At 36.7% G+C, this 26,406-nt stretch overlaps 1 protein-coding gene across 2 annotated transcripts in view; it reads right to left on the bottom strand.

Moving 5' to 3' along the window:
- Positions 1 to 26,406, bottom strand: part of brinp2 (bone morphogenetic protein/retinoic acid inducible neural-specific 2) — a 105,257-nt gene that overhangs the window by 77,387 nt on the left and 1,464 nt on the right. The gene's annotated exons all lie outside the window — the stretch shown is intronic.

Genomic DNA, 26,406 nt, shown 5'->3' on the forward strand with positions numbered 1-26,406 from the left:
TTTACATCGGAGGAGCCTTCAAAAGGTGGCAAGAACTCCGCCGGCAGAAGGGCTTTCAATCCGACAACAAGGTAGCTCTGTTTTGCTGGACAGGTGGATAAATAAATTTTTAGGACGTTCATGTTCTCCTAACCAAAATAAGGATATAATTAGCCAGAACTATGCAGTCAACACTAACTTCGGTGAATACAACATATAAGTTAGGTTGCTAGCAGCTAGCGATCGATCTCTATTGTAAATGATCAAGCAAACTCACAGTAGGGTGACAGTTTGTTTTCACCCACTGTTTATGAATTTGAATGTTCATTTATAGGCTATTGACAACTTTGACTAAATTTGTTTTCGACGGAGCAGTTGTTTATGCTCACTGGGAAACGCGAAGCTAAAGTTATCTTGATATTATTGCGTCCTTGTATGGGTACGGAAGGGAGGGGGAGGAAACAAGATGAGGAGGAGGTAGAGATTTCCTTTTGTTTGACAATACTTCGAACATCAACAAGAAGTGACATCACTCGACATCGCTTAGAGCACCTTTAAAGTAATCCATGTGACTTCAATGGTTACCGTTTAACCTCAGTTTTATGAAGCGACGTGAGTGCTTTGTTCGTGCAAAAAAAACATACAGTAATTTATCACCTAATTTACAAAATATTAATCTTCAACACGCGTTCACACAACAAAGTCTGTCAACCATACCACACAGGAGTCTGGTAGTCGCGTGCACACGTATTTTGTTGATCTGCTCTCGCGTCAGCACAACACGCATCCGCCGTGGTGCTCTCGTGAACGTGGTGCTCTCCTTTACTTTACTCGTTGTGGTAAAGTAAAATGTTTGTTTTTCTGCACAAACAAAGCACTTGCGTCGCTTCATAAAATTGAGGTTAAACCACTGGAGTCAAATCACATGGATTAATTAATTATGATTTTACGTTTCTGGGCCTTGAAAGTGGTAGTTGAGTTGCATAGGCTGTCAATGGAGGGACAGCAAGCTCTCAGGTTTCATTGAAAAAGTGGCAGTAATGAAATTATGGATGTCAACTGCTGTAAAACACCAAAGAAGATGATTTAATTAAAAAGATCTTCATTTGTGTTTCTAAGATGAACACAAGTCTTACAGGGTTGGATTGGAAACACGAGGGTGAGTAATTTTAATAATTAATAATAGGGTGAGTAATTTTAATTTTAAGAATTTTCATTATTGGGTGAAGTAACCCTTTAATATTTTTGTGGATAGCATGATGCATTTTATAAAAAATGTTTCATGATAGAAAGTGAAATAGCAACATTTATTTGAAATAGAAATTATTTGTAATATTATAAATGTCTTTAAAGGGCCCATATTGTCAAAAATTAATACTTATAATTTATTAATATAATTTTATATTATAATTTTAATATAATTTTTCATGATAACAGAGGTCTAGGGGCTATGTAACTATCATAAGTTTCAAAACAGTCAATCCATAGACAAATGCACACAGCCTGCATAAAGCAGCTGTGCCTTTTCACAAGCCGTTATGACATCCGTAAAAATTTGATGTCAGAACCCTTCTGTCACCACCCCGAGCACTGCCCACCATCCCTCACTCATTTTGCCCAACCCCAGACAACATCGTTGCTGAGCAACAACAACAGGAAACATGTCGAGAAAATGCTGTTCAGTCGATGGATGTAGAGAACTGCACTCCCGACAGGACCAAACGCAACAGAGTGCGGCGTGGGGCTAGATTTTATTGGCCGAGTGCGGGCGTAAGGTACTCGTGTCTATGCGGGTTGCGGGAGAATAAAATGATTTGCAGGACTCCTGCAAAATAGAATAAAAATAAAACATCTAAAAACAAATAAATTGTTATTCATATGTTGCACAGAAGCAACAAAAATAACTAAAACTAAATAAAAACGATTTACAGGGCAGAACGAGTTTCTATTTTTAACATGTTTGCAGCGTTGAGCAATGTAGCCAATCACAGACATGTGCTGATTTCTTGAACGCAATGGCCAATGAGATGCATTTAAGAGAGAATCCACTCACCGCTCAAAACTGAGTTTTTGTTCAGTGCTGAATTTTGCATGCTGGCAAATCCTCTGATTATAACAAATGAAGTGTTGACATTATGAAAGATTTATTGTGCAGTCAGCTTAAATGATAATAACAGCTTTTGAAAGATCGCGATGAACTGAGATATCAGCTTTTTAGGAATTATTAAGGGAGCGCACTTTGCACTATTTCTGTCATGCCAAACCATGCGCGTAGTAGCCTGTGCTTGCTTTTATGTTACATTAACAGTGGTTTGTGAATGTTTATGCTTTAATAACGAATAATTTATCACCATCATTACAGGTGTTTTATTTACCTTACTTGTGAGCATCACCAAGCCACAGCAGGCTTCAGCATACATGACCCTAGTTACCTGAGGTTGGCCTAGCTGCGCGTCACTCAGAAAACAACAGGCCAATCAGAAGAGAGGCTCATGAATGTTAAGTAGACAGGCCAAAACCGACCTGTTCTTAGCAGAGATCCTGAGAAAGGAGCTGTAAAAATATATTGAGATAGTTTTTGGTACTTATACCGCAAATATATATTCTTGAGGATATCAAAACCTAAAATAAAACTTCAGAAAGGTATACAATACGGGACCTTTAATGTCACCATTTAATTAATTAATTATTTCTTTGAAAAAAATTAAATTTCCTGACCCCAAACTTTTGAACAGATATTTTAATACATTTTTGAGTGGTGCTTCCCAATGAAAAAATTGCCAACACAATGTTTGGATGGTTGCTAAGTGTTTGCTAGAGTGTTCTGGGTAGTTGCTAGGATGTTATTGTGTTCTAAGCGGTCACTAGGCATTGCCAAATACAAAACAAAAACAACCCCACTTTTCCTTATAAAGCCACATGATCTGTTTGTGACTAATTACTTGCTAACATTTGGTCTTCTGGAGTAGTATTTAAATGAGGAATACTAATATCAATGCTAATTACCTATTATCACCATTCACCACTAATTACCTATCACGCACCTCTGCTCATAGCAGTTGTCTGATTTCACTCGCTCATTTAATATTTGGAGTTTTACTCTGGTAACTGAACAGCAGTTTCACCATTTGAACAGAGGCTGTATGTATTTCCTGCTCATTCAAGAGAAATAACTAAAGAGTGAGACCTTAGGGTGTATTTTTTTTCCCCCATAAAGAGAGCCAACCTTTTGAAACGAGAATATTTCTATCTTGCAATTCTTGCATCATGGTTATTGCATCTTTCTTGTTTATTGCATTGGATCTGCCAAAACAGAACATGCAAGAAACTTTTAATATAAGGTCGCACTCAACAAACCTACACGTGTGAATGTTTATGAACAATTTCTTTCAGTGAAAATAATTAAACCGCATTTAATTTCATCAAAAATATGCCCCAGGTGACCATTTTGTAAGATGGGAGACAAATAAATGAAAGGGCATAGATCCTGAAAATGTGTTTAATTAAAACATGCACGCATGGCAAGTTAATCAGCGAAACAATTATGCGGGCGTGAAAGAGCATTAATATGAAAGCAATTTCAACAATACCTTGTCGCAGAGGGGTTTTAAATGTCTCTATATCCCCTGGTTTCACAGACAAGGCTTTTAAACCTAGTCTCAGACTAAAATGCATGTTTAAGCTGTTTTAACTGAAAGCAACTTCCTCTGGCATATCTTAAAATATGTCACTGCCATTGTGTTGTCTTTTTTTTTCAAGGGCACGTTTACAAAAGCTTCAAAAAGGACATGTCCCAATCCTGGCTTTATCTAAGCCCTGTCTGTGGAACCAGGCCTAAGTGTATGTGTAATGGTATAGCAAAGCAAACTCATGCACTAATAAGTATGTATAACATACATGTCTGTGATTTTCAAATTCTGCAAGTTTCTTTTACAGCAGGTGTTACGGCATTATGGCGAATTAATAAGTTGTACTGTCTGCAAAATAATAAGCAGATGTTCTCCAAAGGCAACAGAGGGAAAACATTCACGTGAGGAGTCAAAGCAAACAGCCACAATCACTGGCATTTATTTCAGAATTAGGCACAATAACATATGGATAATTAAGGCTCCTTAATGCTTTATTCTGCATACCTGTGCTAGATCATTAAAAACAGTAATTTTTCTGTCTAAACTAGACTCGGATTCCACATCTCAACTGTCTCATACTGTGCAAGCGTGAAGATTTGTGCACGTGGGGATCGGCGACCTCTTAATGCCTGACTGTCCAGCTGTTGTATCACCATAAACACATTTCAACCTTCCACTGGGTGTAATCGCTTCTACATCACACTTTAAAAAACACCATTCACGCACACACACACCTACTCGCACTCAAGATAATTACCCCGGCTGCTTATTAGATTAACACCGCTCCATAAAAAACACATCTGCATATTGCTCTGATACTATTAGCTCTGTTTCTCATCCTTAAATACATCCTGGCACACTTTGGCCCGGGTCCTCGCAGAGTTTTCAGGAGTTTGTTGCCAGAGCCTGTGCAAACTCATTTGGTAATTGAGGGGAAAGCATGGTCCCTGTGCAAACAGACCTCCCACTCACCTAAAAACATTCTCTGTGCTAATGAGGAAATGTGCTTTAGGAAAACTGAACACACAGAGGACAACACATCTTTCTGTATACACACATTCCAGTATTGTTGCCATGGTCACCTCATATGGGCAACCAATTACCACAAGTGCATGAATCATAATACGCCACAGGTCCTCAAGCGTTTGAGAAGTGACCGCAAAAACATATGATCTAAATCTTTCATCTCTGCCTTATTAATATTTGCACCCATGTTGGACGTTTCCTGAAAAATAGCAATAATAAACATAGTCCTCGAGAAGAATTTTGTTGTTGTTGTCAATTGAAAAGCAGGCTTATTGTTGGGTAAAGGCAGGAACACAAATGTCACAGTGGTTTGGACTGCAAAACTCATCTAATTTGAAGGGAACCATGGCTGTGTCAATTAAAGGGGAAAAACATGGAAAACATGACACGTCCAAATTTTGTATTATATACAATGAGATCCAAAAGTTTCAGATAGTCTAACATTGAAAATCTGAGATTCAAAAACTAATTGAATCCTGGAAATAAAGTTTTTTTTTTTTTGTAAGACAAAAAATGTTAGCATCCAAATTAACTAATTTAAGTCAAATACTGTATATTATTTAAAATTTCAAAAGAAACCTAAATAGTAAATACATATATTTTTTACAAACAAAATACATTTTTTATGGGTTACATCAGGTAGAAAGCTATCAGATTTCATAAAAAAGAAAACTTAATTTGTGTTTCGAAGATGAATGAAAGTCTTATGGGTTTGGAACGACACGAGGGTGAGTAATTAATGTCAGAATTTTCTTTTTTTTTGGTGAACTAACCCTTTAAATTAAGCAATAGCCATTTCCACATCCTCTAATCATAAATTCACAGCGGTGCCTCTGTGATGGAGGAATACTAAATTGTGTCCAGCCAACCATATAATTGTAGCTGTTTATTAATTGTAACAAATGTAATTAGTATCTTAACACTCTCCAAATGATTCCTCTTTTCTTTTTTTTCTTTTTTTTCTTTTGTTATGGGAATATGCAGGTTGGTTTATCACAGCCAGATAACACAACCACAATTTAACCTAATGTGTTAGAAAGCTTTGCACATTTAAATAACCGCTGCTAAAAGGGAGTCATTTCTTTGGATAGAGTAGACAGTCAAAACGTCAGCGTACTTGCTCTCTCAGTTCAAGCATTATGATTTTACTTTCAGAGTACTGTTATAAACTTGAATAGCTGAAAACAGCGGTTTATTATGTAGAATGCTGCTTTTTTCTTTGAGTGGTCTCCATAGCATTTGAACTCTTGATATAGGAAGGGGAGGTGGAGACAGGAAAGAGTGGATCGATGTGAAACAGTAATACAAACACACCTTCTGGCCTTCAGACACACAACGATATACACTACGCTTAAGTTTGTGAACACTTTTTGTACAGCATATCCCTTATGTATGTCATTGTTCATGTGTGATGTAAGTTGTCTGTTATCTTGCTTTTGATTGAGCCAGAGTACTTGGCTTCTAGGGTAATGGACTCTGGCAGACACGGGGTGATGCAAAGCTCCATATGCATGTGTGATAATGAGTGAAGACGGATGTAGTGTGAAGAGACTGATCAGGGGCATCGGGGTCCTCAGATAGTCAATAAATCTACCACAAAGCAGTAAGAGGTCCATTACCCTGCAGCAGCAGATAAAACCTCCCCTAAAGATTGTTCTGGAAAGAATTTGACCCGTGACCCTGTTTATTGGGCTTTCACTGATTGAATCAGAATCATCGAGGACTAAAAGCTCAAAGTGACTATACAGGACGATTGCTAACATGAATGTATAGATGTGGTATTTAGAAGCCATGCCTATTCTCAAAATATACCACAGTGTAGTAAAACTATTAGGGATTTCTATTTAAAGGTGCACTATGTCATTTCTTTTTGTTCAAAATTAACAACATTTTAGTAATGAGTCAATGCATCATCAGTCCTTCTTCCAAAAGGTGTTTTTGTCTTACCCTGATTCACTATGGTAAGACTATTATAGGTCTAGGGGTTTATATTTCTGACGGGATGGCTTTCGCAGGAAATTGCATACATGCGTTACTCGCCCGTGCATCTCATCATATAGAGAAATGAGCGATAAAGTTGACATGGAGCAGCTAAATCTCGAACCTCAAGAAAATCACCTGTGTAAAACAAAAATGCCAAACAGAGGAGAGTCTTCCGGCAAAAAGACAATGCAAAAGAGCTTGTAAAACAAGAATCAACATTGGCTTGGCTTTTTGAAATGTTGAATGTTTTTTTGTTGTTTTTTTTACTCAATAGGCGAGTAAGGTACTTTATTGAACACATTGCCATATGTATGTAGAGTTCATTGTAAAGCATTATCTATTGTGAAGGGTCATATTCCGCACAATCACACAGAGCCAAAGGGCAACCAAAACGATGTTCTACCACAAAAGGCATGCAGTTTTGTTTTTTAACTGCTAGAGTGCCAAAAGTTACAATGTATCTTAATTTGAAGCTACATCATTTTTTTAACACATTTCTTTATTTTTTTATTACTGAAAAAGTCTTATATTGGCATCTTACATGTATGTTTGTTCAGCTCTGCTACTTGTACACACATCAACTCGCCATGCAGTTGGCTCCATAATATAAGGATTATTCCTTATATGTTATGTTGTTTAACAATCCATGGATTTTATGAGGTTAGTGAATCTGAATTAGGTCTCATCCTAATCCCACACTCAGTTTTGCGTCAGCTGTAAAACAAATTTAAAAGATAGTTTATGCTTCTCTTTCAAAAAAGCAGTTAGCTACACTATTTTTTTTTAATTGTAATTGTTTTAAACAAATTTATACTTTTATTCAGTGATTTATTAAGTTGATCAAAACTAACAATAAAGACATTTGTTACAGAGATTTCTATTTCAAATAAATGCAACACTGATAATAATTACGATAATAAATGTTTCTTGAGTAGCAAATCAGCATATGAGAATTACTTCTGAAGGTTCGTGTGACACTGAAGATTGTAGTAATGGCTGCTGAAATTTCCGGTTTACCATCACAGGAATCGATTACATTTAAAATTATAGAAAAATAAATTGTAATATTTAATAATTTTACAGTATTTCTAGTGCAGCCTTGGTGAGTGTTATTGTAACGGTCACCAGCTCGAGTGCCCTTGAGAGCCACCAGAGGGCACTCCACATCAGACTATTGTCATTCCCTCACAAACTACATTTCCCATAACTCATTGCCCAGACTCCGCATCCCTATTTGTATCCACCTGTGTCTCATTACCTTGTCAGTCTCAGCATATTTAAACCATGTACACTCATTCATTCCCTGCAAAGTATTGTATGTTGTTGCGCTGCATTTCTGAGCATTTCTCTGATTCTATGTATGGACTCTCTGCCTGCCTCTGGTTTACCCGTTTGGCTTGTCCCCAACCTTGTGTGTTTTGTTTGTTTGAACTGCCTACTTGTGTTTTGACCTGTTGCCTGTACATTGGATTACGTGTCTGGATTGCCCCATTATTAAAAGTAGTGGTGGGCAGATTGAGGCTTCGTGGAACACTCAAACAGTTCAAACAAATGTGCCGTATTGTGTCGAGGCTTCGAAACAATCCGACACCCGTCTCCATGGTAAACTGTAGTGGTCAGAACAGTGTAAATGCAACAAAAACCCAAGCCAAACATGCATAAAAACACTTTTTACAAATATATTGCAATTTTTTTTATTAAAAGGAAAATCTTTCAAATGCAATTATCTAATCATCTAATAAGATTATCAAGTGTGTATTTATATTTTATTTTATCAATTGTCAGGGTTTGTTTTGTTTGCTATATGAATGGCTCAGCTAAACAGGCCAATAAGACTATTAACTACCATTATTCATTTTAATTATACTAATGTCTAATTAAAACGTCTACAAATGTATAAGACTGATCAGAGATCAGGTAAAACCCACATACAGTTGTTCATTGGTTCTCAGTGTCTCCTCATGATTCATGTGTTGACAGAGATCATCGTCCCAGCGGTGAACCATTGAAATTTTGAAGTGTTTCGAAACAGTTATGACGTAATGAAGCCTTGTTTACTGAAATCAAATGACTCTGGCCGTTTGATACATGCTCCGAACTATTGATTTGAAACAAAAGATTCATAAAGGCTTCGAAGCTTCATGAAGCAGTGTTTTGAAATTGCCATCACTAATTAAAAGCTGCATTTGGATCTCAACCTTCTTGTCTCGGAGCAGTTCGTAACAGTTATATACATCTTATGTAGGCTACTGTATATATGATACATTTTTTAATTGCTTGATACACAGACTGTGTCAATTAACTGAATTTTCATGCTTTCAGTCAGTGAAAACATTTTATGATATTGCGCTTAGTTCTTTCCTCAGTTCACTTGGTTGACACCATACTGAAAAATGCTACTTTGTTACTGATTCTTCCCAACACTGCCTACATAGGACTGTTTTGGAAAAGTGGATTGTGATTGCATTTATGTAAATACTTTTTAGAAACATAAATTAAATATAGATTCACTGCGCTGTTCTGATTTTTGGCATTGATGCATTTGCTAGGGCCAGTGGGGTTTGATTCCAGCGTTTGCATTGAAACTTGTGCACCATCAATCATGTATATTTGCATTCATTCATTTAGCAGACATTTTTATCCAAAGCGACTTGCAAATGAGAAATACAACAACAATTCATCCTAAGGAGACGGTGACATTAGAAAAGCTGAAATGCAAAGTTCCAACAGTGCTCAGAGATGAAAGTGAGAAACAAGTGATGAATCAATCATATTGAGGGAACAGACGATACTTCCCTGCCTGTTCTATTCTATCAAGTTTTATTGTCTAAACTTTCCCTCTGCATCTAATAATGAATTAAGATAACATCTGGGCAAGTATAAAATTATACAGATTATACACAGTATTGTGTCTGATGATGACCGGACACAATTGTGTGTATTATTGCCCTGGTCTCATTGTTAATACGTATCAATGCGTAACATTTACAGGTACAAAGCGTATGTTTTTGTACGTTTAGATATATTCTGAAATGTACAATATGGACCTATTGACAACATTTAAACGTAAACATTACATATTTACCACCAAAAAACATAAAATATTTGTAAATCTTTTATATCAAAAAGATATTTGTGTAGCCTACCCGTTTACAGTTATATACTGTAGATGCCAATAGATCCCTTAACCCTACCCCAAACTTAAACTTAACTCTTTTATAGAGAAAATAAAAATAATAGCCTATATAAAACGTAATGGACAGAAATGTGTAGGGAAATTACAATTTTAACAATAATATAGCATTAAAAGTATAATTTGAGCCGCTAATCCCACTCCTACCTATAAATCAACCCATAACCATTTCTTAAAACTATGTATAGAGCAGATTTAAGTTTGCTGAAAATATTATCCCGATCCACTAGCCTAGTTTAGGTTCAAACGCACATCAACCAAAACAGGGTATGGGGGCGATTTCGGATTCAGCCAATGAGTGTTTGATATCGCTGCCGTAAAACGTGTCGTAATGCTTCTTGAGGTGGCAATTTTTGCAAGATTTGACGTTGACGGACCGCTGCTGAAAATGGAGATAAAGGCCTGAATTTGGATCAAAATAAATACAACATGATAAATGTTTAAACAACTACCGAAATGTTATTCATTTTAAGTTTTTAAAGTGTGTTCTTGTTTAACAATATGCAATTCTTTTAAATGAGTTTGCATCAGAAGTCACACTGAACAGAATGAAATGTCATGATTTCAAATTAAATAAAGGAGTCAGCTGAGTTAAGTTCGATTGAAAATATAATATACTGAAACAAACTCGGTATTAGATTTAAAAAAAAGGATTTGTTCGTACACAATGGTATGTCTGTTAGGTGATAATATGTAAATAATATACATTTTAGTGCTTTAAATTTTGTATGTTTCAGTGTATGGTAACATCAGTAATTGTACGTGTGGAATAACCACAGAAAACTCATGAGATCACAATACAGCATTGTGCCTGATAGACCTGACTAGTCAAAACTTTGCACTGTTTGGCAAGTAAACTCTTTGGAGCTGCAATTATAGTGTGTTTTGTGGCCATGTTTTGATATCCTGCATCTGAGCCTAATTTGGATTTTGGATCTGCACACCTCTTTTATTTTGATATTCAAATTCATGCCATATGCTATTCAATTTATTTAATTTAAAGATTTATGAATGAAACATCTTTGCTGCTGTGCAAGCATCTGATCAATTTACCAAGTCGTCTCTTGATGTATGTGTTCTGAAGTTTGTCACCCTTTTAGATTTTATGGTCCTTCAGGACATTTATCATGTCCAATGTGAGTTAACATTTGGAGCTTTAATAAGACCTGATGTTATTGTCCTAGCTTGAGTCTATTCCACTGGCCTGAGGTAGTTGGAGCAGCTGCACAGCACTACATCTTGCTTATCAGGGAATATAAGTGTAGTTAGTGCAGTTAAGAGTCAGTTAGTGCCACACAGCCAAACTTTTATCGACATAATGTCAGTCCAGATTGCATTTTATTCTAGCTAACAAATCTCGCACTTTGACAGAAAGACACATTTGACTGATATGTACAGTGACCGATTAGTTATTTTTGTACATATTTTTGGTGGATTATCTGATTCTATCCATTCAAAAGTAATAGGAACTAATTTTGGTAGGCATAACTCAGGAATTGCATACGTACAGTGTCAATGTCACTAACCTGGCAAACCTTGACAAACAGTCACTGCGTCAACGCAGGTACCTTGTAAATGCAATTTTGGCTAAATGTTTTTTTTTACAGGAGATGCAATGCAAAACAGCCATAGATTGAGGGTTTTATAATGGTTGTGGTTTTTTTTCATTATTTTTTTCATTATTTCTTTCATTTATGAGTGAAATAAAGCCTGTGGTAAACATAACTTGATGATACTTGGACCTTTTACTCTACAACATAAATTCGACACAGCCATATCAAAAACAGAAGCTTTGGATTTTTATTTCAAAAGACATGTTTATAAAAAATATCTAGATAAGAACTTCTGGGGTGTGAGTGTATGCAGTTTACATTGTAGAGCAAAACGTCCAAGTATCGTCAAGTTATGTTTACCACAGACCTGTAAAAACAAAAACCCCATAACAAAATCTCAAGGGAACCAGTGGTGAATTAGTCCTCAGGGTTTTGACGTCATCCCTACACCACTCTATAAAGACACATTTATAGTATTTAGAGAAAATGTTAAGTATTATGTTCTGTGATGTTATCGTTAACTAAAATTGAAACTATAAAAATAATTTTTGTTAATTGAAATAAAATAGCACTAATACTTAAATTAAAATTGAAAATATAAAAAGTTAAATTGAAATATTAATACATATTATACTATATAAATAATATACAGATTGACTGTATATAGAATGATTGTAGATTGTTTTATAAACCATGTTGTTATTAACAAAGTTCAATTATTTGTTTAACTTTGTATTAAGTTCACACTTTTTTCACACCTACTATTAAAAGTAATGTTAGATTTATTGGATACATACCAGTTTAAAAATATCTGGTCTAGTTAAGTGCTAGTTAAGTGTTTTTCATTTAGTTACTCAGACTGTAGCTAGCGATTTTAACCAACGCTTCCCGTTTCTGTGTCAATATGCATCAGAAGGTCAGTGGGTGGACCCGTTCCGTCAGAGACCAAGGAGTCAGTTTGCCAAGGTACAGCTCAGAGTAAATCACCGAATGCAATTGTGAGATCATTTGTTGGCACAGCAGCTGCAGGGTGAAATACTTCTATTGAGCAAACCATAATTGGCAATGCTATGGGAATATGAAATTTGGCAGAGATTCGCACTGTCCATATTACGTATTAAGTAAGTCGCCCTGAACTCTTTTCTGTGTCAGTTCTGCAGTATGTTTCCATCGGAAGCAGCCTAAAGCCACTGTCATCATAAGTTCTATCACCACAGATCTCATTTCTCACACAACCAACTATGGGGTGCACTGTAGGCACACTGCGTAAGTCAAAAGTATGAAAGTCAGAGGAGATGATTGACAGGCTTAGATGGATCAGATAAATTTAACCGGGTCAGTTTTGATCACTCTAAGCACAACATCCACTCTCCACTTATCCTTTCCAGTTAAATACCCATTCACACGTAGGGAAAAACTGGCATCGGAAAGCTAATTCCTCCGGAGTTTGTGGCTGATATTTATGAGTGCTTGGTGATGGTGTTCCATCTCCCTCGCAAGCATGCTGGGGTTTACGGTGACTGCGTCACAGAGAGGTTTATCAACAGTACTTCGCTTCTCAGATATCGTAAGTTAATTTGTAGAGTGCATTAGGCTGTTGTAGCATGGGTGAATACATTTGCCAAGCTGGAAGGGCGGATTTATTCTACATTTGTCTGTTTTTTCTTGTAGACCATGTGAATGCATTTGGCTAGCTATCCTGGAACATAAAACAACAATTGTGCTGGCATTGAAAAATCGTTACGGTGACCAGTGGAATAAAGTGGTTATTTGGCTTCTCGCTCTGTAATGAGTGGAGGGTGTAGCACTTTTGGCTTTCAGAGGGTTTATTGATAAATGCTTTTTTCTGTTGCATGTTGGTCGTTCCATCAGGGTCAATGAACATTAATGACCGAAGGAGCTGTGAAGCATGCATCATGGAAATGCACTTTAGCTGCTAACACAGATTTCAGTACGTGACAGATATTGGTGACTGTAGATCAGAAAAGGGGAATGCGTTGTAGATCAGCGGAAATCCATTAATGCGGATATGTAGTAATGGTATGTAATGGGTAACAAATTAGGGCTTCAGGTTTCTCTCTTTTGGTTGCTATCGTGAGCATTGAAATTATATTTGAGGTTAATCAACAGTATTTGTGGCATAATGTTCATCATTTTATGGTTTAAGGCATTATGTTGTTATGGCAACAAAGTTGCAAAATTGGATATAAATTGACACAGAAATCGTTAGTAAGAGATTTGATCAAACTTTTAATCATGTTAAAAAGCATAATGTTTTATACTATGTTTATACTATCAAAACCGTGAGTATTCCTTCCATTGTAAGTGTCTTAATGTTTTTGTGGTAATCAGCATCATGCCACAAGTGCTGCTGTGCTGATTGAGCTTATAGCTTGTATTGAACCCAGAATAATCTTTTAAACAATTGAATATGAACAATCAAAGTAATGGGCCTTATGCACAGCCCATGTTGTATTGGGTGTGTGCATGCAGTGTGTATGGTTGTTTGGTGTTTGCACCTTTTCTGAATCCATGCATGTGTTCAGGATTCCTTCTAACTGATAATTCACAGGCCTGGAAACCTCTCAACTGCAATATTATGATGTTGGATCAATACATGTGCATTGTTATAGTGCATCGCTCCAGAGGGACTGCAGCCAGTGTGCTGCTTAGTCCACAGGATCCACAGACAGCTCCTCATGCCAAGACTGTTCCATTGTGTCTGAAAACCCCAAAAGCTTTCATCAGTCCAAAATGGCCTTGAAGAGATAGTTCACCCAGAAAGAGAATCATTTATTCTTCCTCATGTCATTTAAAACCCATATGCTGTTGTTTTGTTTTCCTAAAAGTGACCCTATTAGGCTATTTTAAAGGTTTACATGCATCCAAGGTCAAAAATACTTTATTTTTCTCATAATATACATTGTAGCATCACCTGATTTTTCACTGTGTCTGAAACGGTTTAATTAGGGCTGGGCGATATGGCCAAAAATCATATTTCGTTCTCGTTTTCTCTTCCAGGCCTCAGCTACAACTACAGCATTTGAGGGCGGGTCAAATTAGATGGCGTTCACGGGCATCCAATGAAGACCTTAGGCTGGCATTATGCAAATTTGTTACAAACCCATGTAGGTTCGTGCAGGAAGTCATATAATTACTGACGACTTATTTACAGGCATTTCTGAATCAGTGCGTTCTTTTGGGAGACAATACATAATGAATTGCAGTGGTTTCCATACAACATTAGTTAGTGACCATGTCAAGCTCCAAAAAGACAGAACAAAATCACAACAGTACTATTAAATTAGTGCATGCTACTTGTGTGTTATACTCCAAGTCTTCTGAATTTGTGTGATGAACAGTCTGACATCTCTATTACTAAATCACAAGAGTCATATGGGACTACTACGTTTTTTGTTCTTTTTGGAGCTTGACAGATGTGAGCACTGTTGTTGTAAGGAACAAAACTGAGTTAATATTCTCTTTTTGTGTTCCACAGAGCAAAAATTACAGCATATGGGTTTGGAACAACATGTGGGTGAAAGTAATAATGGAATTGTACATGTTGAGTAATACGTGTGTATGTAAATGAAACTTTTTAGTTGTGTTTAGAGTGTTGTTTTTTAGTTTTTTCTCCCCCAGTTTGTTGATCAGCTAACACTCAATTACACCCACCAATCAGTGGGTATTATTTTCCATGCACCCTCCGTAATGTTTAGTTCTCCAGACAGGCGCTAGACCCATCAAAGCTTTGTTTCTATACTCTCTGTTTGCTTGGCTAGCAAAAACTGCGAAGATGTCCCTGCATGCAAAGGCGAAACCGGCATGCAATGATGTTTGAGGGGGTGGAAGAGCACTTGGCTGAATGATGGACCATTTCCCAGCTCGTACTGGCATCTCACATCACTAGTCCTCAAAAGATAATGAAATCCAGCCCATTTTGCATATTGGCTGCTGGCTTTCATGCCTCCATACATCATAAGCCACTTTACCCTCTGCCCCCATGGGCAACCATTGATAACAGCTTTAAAAGTTAAAACTTAAAAAAGAGAAAAGGGAAATGTAGCCATATCTGTACCATGAAGCAGCTAAATCCACAGTTTTTGACTTTATTTTTGGTTATGCAAGACAGAGCGCAATTGAGGTGGATGCTTTATGGATCATACTAAAGGTGGGAATTAGATGGTTACTTGTAAGATTCATACTTGCATATAAACTCATTTTCCTCTCCTTCACTTGCTTTCGCTTTCATTTTAAGGTAACATAATTTAGTCTGTGTAATGAAATCTGATTTTATATGTATTTCATTCATATTTCAAAGCAGGAGAAATAAGAAAGAAAACAGTGTTGTTGTATTCACTTGTCACTGCATTTGTGAGAATATAATTCCATTCTCTTTGGGATTTCAAGACTGAATGCTTCACAGAGCTAATATGGATGAAATGTCAAGTTGCTAAGGGAAACACTCAAACTAGACATTCTGTTGTGAAAAGAAGAAAACATTGGAAAGACTTTCCATCTGGAACAATCCAGAATGATGCGGTGCCAAGGGCCCATGGTAGTTGATTTTGGCACATAGTTGAGGTGGGCATTTACCTTAATGTAGGCAAACCATTAGGGACCAATTTCAACCCTGCTGACACAGCCTAACTGACTAAGACAGTTTCCAACTTGCAGTATGAAGTAGTGCTACCATTATTGTATAATGCATTATGCCTATAATGGTCTTGTTGTAAGAATATAATGTGAGCTCTGCTATTCTGGTTTGTGGAGCCAAGGTTTTCAATAATTTGGGAATTCAGACTCAGTCCGTATATGTGATAATTCTGATAAAACTTGAACTGTTCATTAGTTCCCAATGCATTTTTTTTTTACACCTGAGCTGCAAATTCCATTACCCTATATTATAACTTTTCAGCAAGCAGGAACAAAATAGTTTATTTCATGCTGTTTTATGTTGCTAAAAAAACAGGAACAGGTGAATCATCTATAATATTGTAAAATTTATTTATTTATTTGCATAAACCTGATCTTGTTTGTGTTGAGAGAACACTCAGAAACTCTACTGACACCCTCTTTATTGCATTTCAGTTCACACTTGGTGGACCGACTGCCTCTCAGACACACATTTCATCGTCTCTGCCCAGTGTGCCATGGGGTTCTTGTATAGTTCTGACAGACGGCATGCCAAAGTGTGAGCTAAGCCAAGGCTAGCAGATGCTGACTGGATGAGCACAACTGAACACAACTGAAATCCAGACCCCCTGCATAAGTGTCTCTCTCCTATTTTTCTAACAATCCAAGTTATTGTGGCCGTATAGCACAGTAATGGTATCAGATAGTTTGCTAAATAATGAAAGGAAATTAAATGCATCTAGACCCAACATCTAGAAATGAACTGTGTTTAAAATCATTCACAGAAATACAACGATGGCCTATTGGACAAAGATGCAATAGCTACACAGACTAGTTTAGCAAATTGCTGCAGGAGACTTTGTGGCCGGCGAGTGAATTTATACCCGGTAAATGGTGGATTGAAGTTAGGGTCTTTAATTATGTGTGGAGGAAGAGCATGTTCAGCAGTCGGGGTGAGGGAATCGACTAAAGTGCACAAGGGGAAGGGGAAGAATAATGCTGCTGACAGTGTGCCCTGGAGCAACAGAGAAGTCCATACCTCAATATTGGCCCTCTGCATCATTCCGCCCCACCTCATCCAGTATTCAACCTACTGACAGCTAATACACAATTGGCAATTGGGCTTATGGGACAAGGCAACTATACCGTAGCATATGAAGAGCGAGCAGGCTATATTTATACACCATAAGGCTGGTTGTAATGCGTTATATTGCTTTAAAGCAGGTAATCGAAGAATCTCAGTGGAGACTGCAAAGTGTTTGTGCTACCATGCCTTGTCTGTGGAGAAAGGAAGAGGAAGAAAACGATAGTTTCTCTCAAAATAAAGATAACAACCTGCTAAACAATTTCTGCAGTATTTGATGCAGCTGGAATATTTTTTTTCACAATATGATTTCCATTTCAGACAGAAGTAAGTACTAGAGGGCTTGCACTGCTTGCCGCTCGTGAACCTGCATCTCTTAGGAAACACAGCTGATGGAGTGTCCATTTGCATGAGAGAGAGGTTACAGCGATGAGAGCCTGTTTATAGTGATTGAATTTTTTTTATTTTTTTTTTGCTCAGAGTCGGTGGGTTCAGTGTTATACAATCTTCCCAGTTCTATAACCTTTTGTCTCAACATCACAGTTTTCTCTAACATTCCTCCTGGTATATACTGAACCCGTCAGCGCCGAAATGTCTGAGAGCACATTTGCCTTGACCCACTTGAACTCTCCTCTCCTTTCATTAGCATACTTTGTTCATAGCAATCACTGTTTTGGCTTGTCTCCGTCATGCTCTCTTTCACACTCACACAGAGAAATATTTTTAAAAAGCTATGTCATAAGTATTCTCAGTATGATCTGAAAGAAAATGTAGACTCTCTCTGACCTTTCTCTTTGCTTATCTCACATAATGCCATGACCTTTCCAAAGACTGTCTTTAAAGTTGCGTACTGCGTTGTCATTCAACTCCACTGCATGCAGATACTGGGTACATAGTTTAATGTTCTGAGCAGTCTTTGGAATAAAGGACTATTATTGTAAGTAGGGAGATACAGTCTGATTTCATTTTCCAAAAAAAAAAAAAAAAGATTTCTGAAAAAATGTATTTAGAAGCTTATCCTCAAGATATACCACGGTGCATTTCTGTTTAAACTATGAGCTACAGCATTTTATTGAAACTAAGATTTGCAATTATATTTGAAAATCCATTATAAATGAAAATGTATTCAAGGTTTGTTCAGCATCTACTTTAACACACTTTAACCTCTGACCATACAATTGTCATATAACTATTTACAGCTGTTTTCAATATTGATAATAAGAGTAAATGTTTTTTTGGGCAGCAAATCATCACATTAAAACTGAAGACATAGCTGCTGAAAATTCAGCTTTATCATAACAGGAATAAATTGTACTTTAAAATATATTACAAATGAACATATATTTTTTTTATTCTAATACTTCACAATATAACTGTTTTTAGTGTTTTTGATCAAATTAATGCAGTGAGCAAGAAAGACTTCTTTCAAAAATATAAAAAAACTTCAAACTGACTCCAAACAGTAAATAGTACATGTACAGTATATTGAATAAAAAACAAAAAAAAATATTTATAGGTTAATAAATAATGATAAATAAATAAATTAATATAACATATTTACTAAATCACTGTATGAAACGTACAACTTTTTGACATTTTAAAATAATAGTAAAAAAAAAAATCATTAAACAAATCAAAGCTAGTTTATATTTTAGCTGCTTTTACTTCCTGCCCACTTGTTCATTTAAAATGTTATTTTTTTTTTATGTAATTGTTTTAATTAATAAATGCTAGTTTTTTAAAGACATTCATCTTAAGGCACACCTTTATTTGTCTAAAAAGCTAATTTGCAAGTACTTAAGTAAAAGCAGCTCTTTAGCTTTGTAATATCATGCAAAACTCAATTGTGTCCAAACTTTTGTGTAGCCATGTATATATACTGTACTTTAGATCTTTATTCTGAGCTATCCCCCATTGCCTACCACATCCATAAGAGAGTCGGCCAGCAGCCTTTTGCAAAACTCCTGGACTGTGAAAGAAGAGTCAAGTCTGGACCATGCAGAGAGCCATGTGAGTTCCAATAAGATGTATGGGAAGACAGTTGCAAGAGCCATTTAATCTTGCTCACATTCAGCGTAATCCTACTGAGGCTGATTTACGCCTGTGGGCATTGTGGTAGAGGAGCTGTGAGTCATTTGCCTGAACGCTGCACTGGCAGAATGGCGGAGACATGAAGACAGTGCACATTCTTTTGAACCCCACAGATGAAATAAAACATGAAAAAAAAAAGAAAAAAAAATGCAGGCTTCTGTAAGATGAGTCAATTCTCACATAGGCCACTACTCTGTGACTGTCTGCATGAGATATGGGTAAAGACGGGAGACTTATATGTTAAAAATCTAATTACTCAGACACTCTACAATCTTTTTTTTTTTTCTGTCTGTGAGGTTTACTTCTCTTGACTCTGTCTCTTGTTATCATTGGCACAAAATTGAAAGAAGTCTCTTATGTTCACCGAGCTGCATTTATTTGATCAACAATACAGTAAAAACAGTAATATTGTGAAATATTATTAAAATTTACAATAACGGTTTTCTATTTGAATATATTTTGAAACAATATGTATTCCTTTGATGGTAAAGCTGTGTTTTCAGCAGTCATTATTCAGTGTGATATAATCATTCAGAAGTCATTCAAATATGCAGATTTGCTGCTCAAGAAATTGTTTTTCTTACTAATGTTAAAAACAGTTGTGCTGCTCTATTTTTTGTGAAAATCTTGATAAAGCTTGATTATTTAAAATGTTGTAAACATGTAAAAGTCTTTACTGTCACTTTTGATCAATTTAATGCATCCTTTCTGAGTATTTTGTCAGTATACGATTCTATTATGACAAAATACTTTTTTTAGAGCAACGTAACGCTTATCATTGAAAACACTCATATGGAAGAGCTTGCACTAGGCAATTGGATAGTGTTCAGATAAGGATCTTCTAATAGTTGAGCCTTCATACAGATTTCAAATGGAGTGGAGCAGCCTCGGCCAAGTGGAGGCTGAGGTGTCAACAACAGTTACAGAATTTATTGGAAAGAGGGGTGGCAGATGTCAGGACTATTAATCAGTAAAGGATTTTCATACCTGCTTGCTGCTAATCTAATTGGTTAGATTGTAAGTGTTGAGACTAAGAGGGAATTCTGATGACCATCTCAAAAGCACAAAGTGAACTCAGACGTTCGCACCAATAATTATTGAGGGCCAGAGACAGCCGTGAAGGAAGAAAAGGAAGAAAATGGAAAGGTGTTATCATGGATGGTACAAATACTGTATGATTTCTCTCATATTTTTTTCCCAACACAGTGACAAGAAACATCTTAGTGTCATTAAGTCCTTCAAAAGGTCATTGTAGAGGTGCACAGCAGTGCTAAACTCAATTCGATGTCAATAAGGATTACCTTCATTGATTACAGCACAGCATGTCAGATTAAATTAAATATGCATGTAAAAAGGATATGGGTTCAACAACTGCAGCATTTTTGAGATATTAAATGGTGTGTGTGTGTGTGTGTGTGTGTGTGTGTGTGTGTGTGTGTGTGTGTGTGTGTGTGTGTGTGTGTGTGTGTGTGTGTGTGTGTGTGTGTGTGTGTGTGTGTGTGTGTGTGTGTTTGTGTGTGTGTGTGTGTGTGTGTGTGTGTGTGTGTGTGTGTGTGTGTGTGTGTGTGTGTTTGTGTGTGTGTGTGTGTGTGTGTGTGTGTGTGTGTGTGTGTGTGTGTGTGTGTGTGTGTGTGTGTGTGTGTGTGTGTGTGTGTGTACATATTGTTTATAATATGTATAAAGCAAGCAAAATCACTACTGCAGTTGGCAGTCAGTGATCAATGTGCACATTCATGGTATTCAAAAAAGCTTAAATACTTTTTTAAAATACTCTATTCTTCCACGAGAAAAAAGGAAAGAGTTTCGAGTAGATAATGACAGAATTTTCGGTGTAAAGGTGTGACTAAATTATATTGACCAAATGTAATTTCTGGTGCAGCATTTTAGTCATGCTAAAAGTACAAAGTGCTATTTATTTTATTTTACAATTTAATTTAATTTAATTTAATTTAATTTAATTTTGCTAAAGAATCACTTGGACAAAACATAGCTTAAATTGAAGTAACATTATCCCAAAATAATGTTGCATTAAGATCTTAATACCGAAATAAAACCTGATATATATATATATTTTTTTTTTCTTTTTTTTTATCTTTATAATCATGTTAATACAAATATTAGTCAATAGGTAATTCATCAATGTGTTTTTTTTTAATTCCCCACTTGAGGCAACTATGAATATAAATGAGGCAAAGTAAAATGTGTCGTACCAAATATGCATAACGTGACATTTCATCTTCTCCTCTTTGTTATTTAACAGAAATTGAACACAATGGACTATAATGTAGCTGTCATGTCTACCCTTTTCAAATATAAAATCACAAAACAAAATGGGAAATTTAGCCTATGCGTCCAATCAGCAACAAGGTAGCTAGTCTGTGTTCAGTGTACAAGAGATTAAAAAAAAACACTCAAAGGGGGGAAGAGGACAAAGCTAAACAAGTTTTTCTGTTCTTCTGTTTGATTCTTGAAGAATCTGTGAAATGGTGCAGTAAACAACTCAAAGTAAAGCCAGTAATGAACGGTATGTCGGTCATTAATAAGTCTTTCAGCACTGTGGGAATTACAAATTGTCTATCTGAGGTGATCAATCTCTAAAAACTCTACTAATCTTGAAGCATCAATCTCCACTAAACGTTATATTTCAAAGCACATATATTTACACGGCTTGAAAGATTTGTCGTAACCAAGGTTGGCCATGAATCTAACATTGATCCCCATATTGCAGATTTGATTGAACATAAATAGCACACTGGTACAGCACTTGTCCTCGGAGAGACATTGGTCAGGAGTTGATCGATAGGTTATGTGCATCACATTGCTGCAAGGAAAGGTCAGGGGGCCCTGAATGAAATGTCAGGAGAGTAGGCCATAACCATAACCATCCATCTTGCCTCCTAGAGACCAGGGGATGGGGTACAGACAATGACAGGCTTGTGGTGTGTAACACAATGTTTCTTCTGTCTCTTCTGCTCTCGTCTTCCACTCACAGAGTTAAGCCAGTGAGGTTCTCTTGTTTCCACGCTCAGCATTAATGAATGGTTGTGAGGTTGCAGTGATGCTGATGTTGTGGCATCAAATGAATTGGTCACATTTGACAGTAAGGCAGGTGCGTATCCAGGTGGCACCCAATCATTCTAAACCATGATTGGCCGAGGTCAGAGTGTAACCTTATGCCAGGTTCAGACTACATGATATCAGCCTGATTTTTGGCGCGATCCATTTGACTTGGTGCCGTGGTCATTCGGAAGTGACAATGGGCGCAATAATTGATTGTTTTATCTCGTATAGGGTGTCACAGTGGACGACAACCGACGCCGTTTCATGAGCACAGAAGCTCTTTCTAACACAGCTTTTAAATATGACGAAGTGACAGAGACAATGATATTGGTGCTGCTAGGTGGACTTATTCAATGGAGGAAAGGTTTGTGGAGCTATAGCAACAAAATTCCTGCCTTTATGATGTTTGACACCACGATAGAGTGAAAAAAGAAAAATACTGGCAAACAATAGCGACTATTATTATAGTTTTTTTTTGTTTATTGTTTTGTTAAAGTGAATATATGCTTCGTATGGGGAAATTTGCTGAGTCACACAACAGCAAAAAGGTGTCCAGCCTTTTTTATTATCCACCTTATTTTCAATGCACGAGCCGGCAAGGCCATTATTTATTGTAATATGTAGATGTAAGGCTTCTGGTGTCAGGTGAAGTGGTACAAAAACTGTACACTTTTTACCTGTACAAAAACTGAATGTTATTCTGCTTGATTTTGTAAATCGTTGTTTGTTATCATATTATTTAACCGTAATCATAAACACACCGCTGTGTAGCGCAAATAGTTTAGTGTTTACATCTCTTTGTTATTCTTAGTTATTTACCTATAGCAAATAATTAATCGGAAGTCTTGCACATTCACAGGAAATAGCTTTCTTCTGTGTTGAAAAATTAGGTTATGAGTAGTTATGATAGTTTTCACATTACTCTCTACCACAGAGTTTCTTTACAGGGAGAACAGCAAAGGCAGCGCAATAGCTGACCCTTTCGCCACATGTAATGTCGTCCAGCTTGATGTCTGTAAAGGCCGGCCGGTACACAGCAACCAATTAAAACTTAGAGAAGTGGTCCTGCTGCTAGGGCTGATTGGTGGAGTCTCCTTCTGTGATCATCTGCAGTATGAAGATTGGTGCTTCCTGGTTAGTCATTGCCTTTGATCTTTAAATCTTTGTCAAATAAATCATTTTCCCCTTGGCCCCTTGACCAACTGGCGGGGAGTATTCCCATTTTGATGCCTCATGTCATGGTGAAATGCACAATTAACTTGGAAATGTGGCTGTGCATACCACATAACCGGATATGCTGTGGATGTCTTAAACAGGTAGTGAATCGCTACAGATCCAAACAGGATGAAATCTAATACAAATATTTGGTAATGCAAACCCGTTATGACAATTTAGATTATGAAGTCCTTTTTTTTAGTGCACACAATTAATGTTGTTGCTGCATTTACATGACTTGTTTTATTTGTTTGTAATGTATTATTAACAATAATGATAATAATAATTTATAGCATAAATAAACTAATTAAAATGACTTTAAAAGGAAATAAAAATAATGACAAGATAAGAATCAGCCCACATCTGTCCACAAAAAAAAACAACAACAACAAAAAACCTACAACCACAACTGTGAATTTCCAGTTTCTACCATAACTGTCAGTTATTCATTTGAAGGAGACAAATCAGAATCCATATTCCATATCCATATATCAAAGCAGCCCAGCTTCTTATCCGTATGCTCTTTTATCATAGTGCCTTTAGTTTGGTCTGGGCAGGAGAATTACCCAATTCATTTAAATTAAATGTCCCTTACATTAAAGGAGTTGACCTGGGATCCTCTTGAAAATTAGATTTGAAAACTACTGAGGCTTATCTAATGAGTGACTTAATACACCATATGATAACCAACATGAAAGACTTCATTTACTCATCCTGGACACTAATGAGACTTTACTGAAGGCCTGAAGCCAACTTTTAGCTATGGTGAACGCAGTATAAAAGTTATAGACAACACTATCTACGTATATGTCTGTCTGCCTCATCTTTTTATGCATATATCATATTTTTATATTTAATTATTCATGCATTTTTATGGTTTTCTCATATCCGCTAATCTTGCTTTTAGGCATTATGATAGATATTATCATTTTTATATCATGAACTGTTTTCCCCCATTGCAACTGATTCATTTGAGTTTTGCATGAAAATGAGCTCGATGTCATCCACCCCACAGTTATAAATTCTGAACTTTGAATGACATTCGCAATCACTACATGACACACACAAGTAGGTTCAAAGTTAGGGTGTTTCTTGGTTATTTCCAATTTTGCATGTAATTATGGATGCTAATGAGCCAAGCAAATTATACTTTCTGAGTTGATGGCAACAGAAGTGATGAGCAAGATAACCAAACATCAGAATACATTTTCATTATGCACTTTTTAATTTTCATTTTACATTTTTTAAAAAGCCAGAATATTTCCCAAAGATTATCTGTTAATTGCAGTACAGCTCACAAACTGTGTAAATCTTTAGTGTTCTCTATTTGCCCATCTTGTGTGTGTGTGTGTGTGTGTGTGTGTGTGTGTGTGTGTGTGTGTGTGTGTGTGTGTGTGTGTGTGTGTGTGTGTGTGTGTGTGTGTGTGTGTGTGTGTGTGTCAACCTAAGGCCTTTAGCTTTCTCTAATACAGCAGTTGCTACAAAAATGTATTTGTTAAAAGCACAGGGAGTGTATTATAAAGCTGGCACATACTGAGAAATAACAGTTGCTTTACAGCTAAAATATGAGATTTCATTTGCCGATTTCATTTCAATCTGCCGTAAACCTTATCTTCATATATGAATACATATATATATATACAATGTACCTTTCTTTACAATATACATTTCATCTCACAGTTTGTGAAGTGTCTTATCTTAGTGAGATAGCCTCAGACTACTGTTAACTTTTTATATTTCCATTTCAGTGAACATACACAGTATATTTTGAATCCACTTTACATTATCCTCTGAGACGGTGAATATTGCTTGGGCAGATCGATATTTCTTTTATAACTTCACAGAGCAAATGACAGCGCACATGCACACACACATATCAGCATCTGCTCCAGGACTAGAAATGGAGTTTTGTGTTCTTCTTCCACTTTAACACTACAAAAACCTCAGAGGGCTTTTTAGTAAGCAGGAGAGGATGTTCACTGGGGAAACGTCATGGACTTGCATCCCAATACCTTGGGCCTGCACGTCACAGATGCAGAAATATTCAGCATCTTCTGCTCACCTTACATAGATAAAATCTCCCTTGACAATATCAGTGGAAATTGATCATGTTTGGATGCTAGATATGGATAGACCTCTCAAATAACAAATCAATATTGTAAACTGATAATCGGCTGGTCATCTCTTCTTTTTGCAATGGTTTTGGCTGCTCTGAATACGATTCTGTTCGTCTGAGGTTGTAGGGTGCTTGCTAAGAGAACTGCTCCCTCTGTAGGCAAAGTTAAGAATCAAAAGTGCTGCATAAGCGCTGTCAGCCTATATGTTTGTCTCCAAAGAGTTTATTTTCTGTTAAATGAAGGTGGCCCATTGTTTTCTAATTGCTAGCTATGACAAAATAGTCAATGGTTGACTATCGGGTAGGTGTAAGCGCAAAATACAAAGTCACGATTGCTGGCACTGCTGACTAATGCGGATTAAAATGCTATTCTTCCCACAGAAAGATGGCCTGGTGGGTTTGTTGTGTAGACACGACAAAATCACAACATGAATCGGCTTTTCCTAAATGAAATGTATTGAAACCTACTGTTAAGGCGGTGAGAGAGCGAGGGAGAGTGAAAGATTGAGGGGAAGAGAGAGAGAGGGATAGAGAGAATCCATGGACAGCTTAAATATGTCTGCAACAGATTAAAAAGCAAGCTGCTTTATATTTTGACAGAAAGGGGCATTAAATATTCTCCTTCGATAGTTGAAATGTCAGCGTGCATCTGGTCTGCCACTGTCAGAGTGAGAAAAGAGGATTTATGTTTATATGTAAGACAATGCAGTCCGTCTTTTATCCCCCAGACTAGAGCAAAAAACAGGAACCACATGTCTAAGAAATCAAGGAATGCAGTCCTTCTCCGGGTTTCTTGTGGTGTCCAGGCACACGTCCAAGCCAAACTGTGAGGAAGCCATCCC

Source organism: Siphateles boraxobius, unplaced genomic scaffold (assembly GCF_051911475.1).
Source record: "Siphateles boraxobius isolate OS27281-9 unplaced genomic scaffold, OSU_SipBor_1 1, whole genome shotgun sequence".
NCBI lineage: Eukaryota > Metazoa > Chordata > Actinopteri > Cypriniformes > Leuciscidae > Siphateles > Siphateles boraxobius.